This window comes from Myotis davidii, unplaced genomic scaffold (assembly GCF_000327345.1).
Source record: "Myotis davidii unplaced genomic scaffold, ASM32734v1 scaffold251, whole genome shotgun sequence".
Taxonomy (NCBI): Eukaryota; Metazoa; Chordata; class Mammalia; order Chiroptera; family Vespertilionidae; genus Myotis; species Myotis davidii.
The window spans coordinates 744,995-751,636 of NW_006282378.1; positions in this window are offsets into that span (position 1 = coordinate 744,995).

The following is a 6,642-nucleotide window of genomic DNA, read 5'->3' on the forward strand; positions in this document are numbered from 1 at the left end:
TCCCCACTTCTGCTCCCACCCCCATATCCCTTCCCCACACCCCTACGGTCTCCCTGGTGCCCACAATCTTTCTCCTTGGTCCTGAATTTCTTCGTTCCTCATACTCTCTCCCTGCTTCTGCCCCGTGCCTGGTCTCTCAGGTTGTAAGGATGATAGAGAGTTTTGAAGAAAGAGGGAAGGCAGCAAATACTTCGAGTGAAACAATTTATGCATGTAAATGTTTGTGTGGTAAGCCCTCCTTTCTTTTAGAAGGACATGAAGGTGGTGTTTGAGAGTTCAAGTGTTCCAGGAAGAAGAGGGGAGAAAAGTAACCTTCCCCGCGCCCTTGCAACTGAATATTTACAGTCTGATTCCTGTTGTGTTTAGACTGCACTGAGGACAGAGCCGTTTCCCCACGCCCACCACCCACCCAGTGTCCTCTGCTCTGGAGGAAGGAAAGGGGAAGAAAAGCAGCAGGTACCGTGTCAGTTGACTGTTGAGCCCGGCCTTCTCTTCACAGAGCCTCTCTTTCGGGCTCTCACCCCATCTCCCAGATCAGGAAACAAGGCCCAAGGGGGTGGGCAGGTTGCCCAAGGTCTCTCAGCTGTACCCGGCGGAGCCAGGGCCCAAACCCTGCTGCTGGTCTGGCTCCAGGATCAGCCCCTGCGGTCCTTCCTCACTGTGCTGCCCAGGCAGGCCACCCATGGGGGAGCTTCTAGGCTGTCCTAGATGGAATTGCTGGCTATGAACAGCCTAGAACCGTGGTCGGCAAACTGCGGCTCGCGAGCCACATGCGGCTCTTTGGCCCCTTGAGTGTGGCTCCTCCTAAGCCTTAGGAGTACTCTAAGTTAATAACAATGTACCTACCTATTTAGTTTATTTTAAAAAATGTGGCTCTCAAAAGAAATTTCAATCGTTGTACTGTTGATATCTGGCTCTGTTGACTAATGAGTTTGCCGACTACTGGGAATCGGTGCTTTTCTGAGAACTGAGCGGGCATCCCAGAATTCTCGTCACAGGCCATTGGTACCCCTAAAATAGGAGCAGAAGCTGCACAGGGCAAAGGAGGCAGGCCCAGAGGAAGGAGTGGGGCCCCTGTCCTGAAGAATTCCCAGGATGTGTGTAGCATGGAGTTCAGAAAAAACATGAGCGAAATAGACCATCACCAACAAAAAATCACGTACACAACACAAACTCTTCCGCAGCAGTGTGGCAGCCCCATCACTTTTGCTCATTCCACATATGTGGCCCTCCTACCCGCATCCCACTACACTCTCAGCATCTCTGATTCCTGTGTTCAGAAGGGCAGGTTTCTAAATGCATTCAAGGAGGGAGGGAAGGAGGGAGGGAGGGAAGGAAGGAAGGAGGGAGGGAGGGAGGAAAAGAGGGAGGGAGGGAAGGATGGAAGGAGGGAGGGAGGGAGAGGAGAGTCAGGAGTCAGTCTTTCTTCTCACACAGGAGACATGCTCAAGTGAGTCCAGCCTTTTCATTTTAACCAAATGGCTCCTCTGGGTCTTGTCTCCCAGACTCATCCCGTCTAAATGTGCTTATTCATCACAGAGTCAAAATTCCAACCCCTCCCGCCTCAGCCAGAGTGTGGAGCGCGTCAGGCGGCCAGCAGAGTGGGGCCCGCAGACCAGCCCCCAGGAAGGCTCCGCGGCCCAGTGGGGTGAGGAGGAGCGCGGGACCCCGGCCAACCCAGGGCTGCTGGGCTCTGCTCCCAGCTCCTCTCCTGGCGGGAGCTCCTGGCTCCAGGCTCCTGGCCCCTAACCAGCAATCCACGGTTCATTCTGAGGCGTCTCGGGGAGTGGCAACCCAGCAGGAAGAGCACGCAGCCAGAGGTGGGGCTAGGATTGGGCTGATAATCTAGATACCTGCTATTCCTCAGGCACCTTCAGCTTCTTAAACCTCCTCCATTGCTCTCACCTGTGAGGCAGTGAGCTGGAGCAGATGAGAGTGAAGTGAGAGATCGGGGATGGTATAGAACTGTGGTTCTCAACCTTGGCTGCACATTAGAATCACCATGGAATCTTTTAAAAATCCTGATTTCTGGGCCTCATCCTCCGGAAATTCTGTGTCTTTGTTATGGGGTGTGGTCACAACATTAATAACAAAGAAACAGAATTTCTGGAGGATGAGGCCCAGAAATCAGGATTTAAAAAAGATTCCCAGGTGATTTTAATGTGCAGCCAAGGTTCAGAGCCACTGGTCTAGAAGAAAGACCCCAAAGATGCCAGCAGGTAGAAATGAGAGGAAGAAGGGAAGGGCTCAGGGGAGGAGGTGGGAGAGGCGGTGAGGGGAGGAATGGGCACCCTCCCATCCTCACAATTTTGAAGCAAGATTTGCTGAGAAGGGACAGGCCACCTTTTTGCTTATTGATCCAATTTTGGAAGCCCCGTTTAAGAAAAACAATACAAAATCATTGATATTAAATTGATGACAGGAGTAAACATTTATTTAGAGTACTAAATCACAACGAATTATAAAATTTTAAAAACCTGGAAAATACGATAGACATAATATTTAGAAGAGATAGATTTGTATGAATTTGCTCTCAAATAGTTCACCCTTACCTTTTTTGGCTGTTTATTCTTTGTCTCTTCAAGTGACAATGGCTTTAAAATATTACTTTATTTAGAAAGAACAGAATGATAATTCAGTCTTCCCTCTGGTGCAGATGGATCAATACGGTACCTTTATTATTATGATGCATTTGAATGTTGCATTTTATAGTTTGTGGTTGGTAAAATCATATCAGTTTTTATGATGCCAAATTGGGAACATCTGTGCTAAATTTCTTTCTTATATGAGTTGTAGGATTTCAATGCATTGTTCAGTAATTAGTCTTAAATGTTCTTTGAATTGGTGACACTCATTAACCAGATTTTCCTCACTTTTGTGTAATAATATGAGTTTTATGCAATATTCATCAATGTCGAATTTTTATGTCAAATGGAGAAATTTAATATTTTCCCTATGTGTTTATATTATTTTCTTCTCCTTGTTAATTGGATTGTCAAACAATCCAAGTGCTTGTTTATTATATTTAAAATTTGTATATTCCTCTTACTTTTTTTTGATAGAATCTGAAAATTTTTTTACAATGTGCTTCTCAATTTCAAAATAATTTCTACTGATTTCATGGTTTATTTTTTATCACTTGTTTCATAAATCCATAATTTTTAAAAATTGATTTTGGAGAAAGAGAGGAAGGGAGAGGGAGAGAGAGAAAAAAACATCAATGTGAGAGAGAAACATCTATCGCTACCTCCTGCACGTGCCTGACTGGGGCTCGAACCCTCAACCTGGGTATGTGCCCTGACTGGAAATTTAACTGGTGAAAGGTGCCCAGGGTGATGCTCAACCAATAGAGCCACAGCAGCCAGGAATAAATCCATTGTTTTTTAAAATGAGATTATAATGAACACTAACATATTAGTTTCAGGTGTACAACATAATTATTTGATATTTTTATGTATATTGCAAAGTAATCACCACACTAAGTCTAGTTAAAGTCTGTCACCATACATAGTCACTCTCTGCAATTTTCAGATGGACATCCCACTATTGTTGAGGAGGAAACTGGTCTTGCAAGGCTTGCCAGGCCATAAAAGCTGTGAACAATGCACTGCCCTGGGGGCGGGGGGGGGGGGAGGTCTGTTATCGCTGGCCCCAGGACAGATCATTCGATATGGTCTGGGCAGGGGGACGGGGGACCCCCAACACTTGGGGCCTTCCTGAAAGCCCACGAAAGGGGACAGAACCATACCTGCAAGACAAAGACCCCAGAAGGTTATAAAAAGCGAAGCCTCTGTGTGTTTCTTCACTCTGATTTGGAAATTATTCCTGGAGTCCACTAGTGTTAATAAACGGCGTCCCTCCCTTTCTCTAGGAAGCGCGCTTGGTATTTCTTTGCTCTTCTGTAACATTGTTAACTGGAGTCACCATCTGTACATTATCTCCTGAGGACTTACATTACAAATGAAAGTTTGTACTTTTGACCACCTTCACCTGTCTTGCCCACGCTGCAGTTTGTTCTCTGTATCTGTGTTCATTTTGTTTGTTTTTAAGATTCCACCTATATGTGAGATCATACAGTATTTTTCTTCCTCTGTCTGACTTATTTCACTTAGTATAATGCTCTCAAGGTCCATTCATGTTGTCACAAATAACAAGATTTCCTTTTTTATGGCTGAATAATATATATATTACAGTTTTTAAAATCCATTTATTCATGGATGGACACTTAGGTTGTTTCCATATCTTGGCTACTATAAATGATGTTGCAATAAACTTGGGGGTGCAAGTATCTTTTTGAGTTAGTATTTTTGTTTTCTTTGAATATATACCCAGAAGTAAAATTGGTGAATTTATATAGTATTTTTATTTTTTAAATTTTTTTGAGGAACCTCCACGCTGTTTTTCATTGTGGCTGCATCAATTTACAACCCCACTAACAGTGCACAGGGCTCCCTTTTCTCCACATCTTGGCCAACTCTTGTTATCATTTGTCTTTTTTATAATAGCCGTTCTGACTGGTGTGAGGAGGTTTAGATTTGCATTCCCCTGATGATTAGTGATGTAGTGCATCTTTTTATGTACCTTCTGGTCATTGGAATATCATCTTTGGAAAAATGTCTATTCAGTTCCTCTACCCATTTTTAAATTGGATTATTTTGCTATGGGTTGTATGAGTTCTTTATATATTTTAGATGTCAACCCCTTATTGGACAAATGATTTGCAAATATTTTCTCCATCCAGTAAGTTGCCTTTTCATTTTGTTGATGGTTTTCTTTGCTGTGCAGACTAAATCCATTAATTTTTAAGTAAATTTTCTGTTCTTTAATACATACATTTAAAGTTGACAAAAGAAAATATATTCTTGATATATATCCAAATCTGTCCAGTCTCACTTGTTTTATCTAAATCTTCAAGGAGACTTTCCAAAATGCAGTTTAAAATGGCATATTCAAGTTGTATCAACTTTTTAAATAATTTTTTTTCCATTTTGTTTATGTTTCTCTTCTAGGCCTTTGAAAATGTTAGATTCTTAAACCATCATTGTTACCTAGCAAGAAGAGGTAGGCAGAATAATGTCCCACCCATCTTCTAAATATCCACCTCTTAATTCCCAGAACTTGTGAATATTTACCATATATGACAAAAGGGACTTTGCAGATATGATGCAAATGAGGATTCTGAGATGGGGAGATTGTCTTGTATTATCCAGGTGGGCCCAACATAATCACATGGGAACTTTTCCCAGTAGATCATGTGACCACTTTTCCCAGTAGATCATGTGACCATTCCTTTCTCGGAGAGGTGACCTTGGTTAAAACACATAGCGCCAAGAAGGGGAGCAAACACATTAAAAACAGTATGTCATATACACCAGGTCCCTTGAAACATATGCTGTGCAGATGTTTCTTCCCTGCAGCGACTGTGTCAAGCAGTAAGGATGGACCGGCTTCCGGCAGTGTGGGGTGTGCAGGAGGCAGCCAATCAATGATTCTCTCTCATCATTGATGTTTCTATCTCCCTCCCCTTCTCCCTTCCTCTCTGAAATCAATATATATATATGGAGGAAGGGGATCATGAGTCAAGGAATATATGAGGCCTTTAGACTGTGAAAGGATTGACTCTCGAGCCTCTGGAAGGAATGCAAACCTACTGACACCTCACTTTACCCCAGTGAGACCTGTGTCCAACTCCAGAACCATAAGATAATAAATCTGTGTCGTTTAAGCTACTACATGTGTGTGATTTGTTCCAGCAGCAGTTGAAAATTAATACACAAAGCTGGGATAGTTTTAAGTGGAAAGATCATCTCATTATATATAGAAAAATTCAAGTTTTAAAAATATTCTAAGTGTTTAAAATACTCAAGTGTTTAAAATATTCTACCTATGAACGGAATGCTGTTGGAAAAACAGAACTAGTCAACAAGTTTAGGTCCTCAAAGGCATTGTTTTCTCTGCTGAGAGGTGTAATATGTTTATAATTATATATTTACTGGTCTTCTTCCTGGCCAGAGAGAACTTCGGCAATGACCCAGCATTATTAGAACAGAATCCCCACTTCTGATTTGGCACAATGGAGGGTTAGAGGTTTTGTTTTTTGTTTTTTGTTTTTTACAAACTGGCTTCTGGTTTTGCTTATTTCAATCTTGTTTTTCCTTCACTCTACAAGTACTTTTGGTGTTGAGCACTGGAGCACTTGTTCCCATGGAGAATGTGGCCAGCACTTGTGTGTCCTGACATCAGATGAAGTGGAGCAGGAGAAGGAGTGTCCCAGGCAGCCATTCCTACCCCAGGACAGCGGGCAGTGATGTAGCTACACATGTGAATGATGGAGAACCACACAAACATGTTTCACTGAATCCAAAATAAATGTATCCCCCAACTTACCTTTTCAAATTTACAAAAATACACGGCCAAGTAGACACATGGCTAAGAGCCCTCATATTAGCTTTGCAAGGGGTTCATGCACACGAGAGGCCTGCAGCTTAAGCATGGACAGCTTTGAGATAAATTCAAACAAAGTCCTGGTAGGTGATTTCCTTACACTGCACTTTGTCATCCCTTCCTTCCGGCCTCAACACCTCTCCTTCAGAGAGTCAGCCTGGGTTGAGAAAAGAACACCAGCGTTTAGTTTAGACAGTT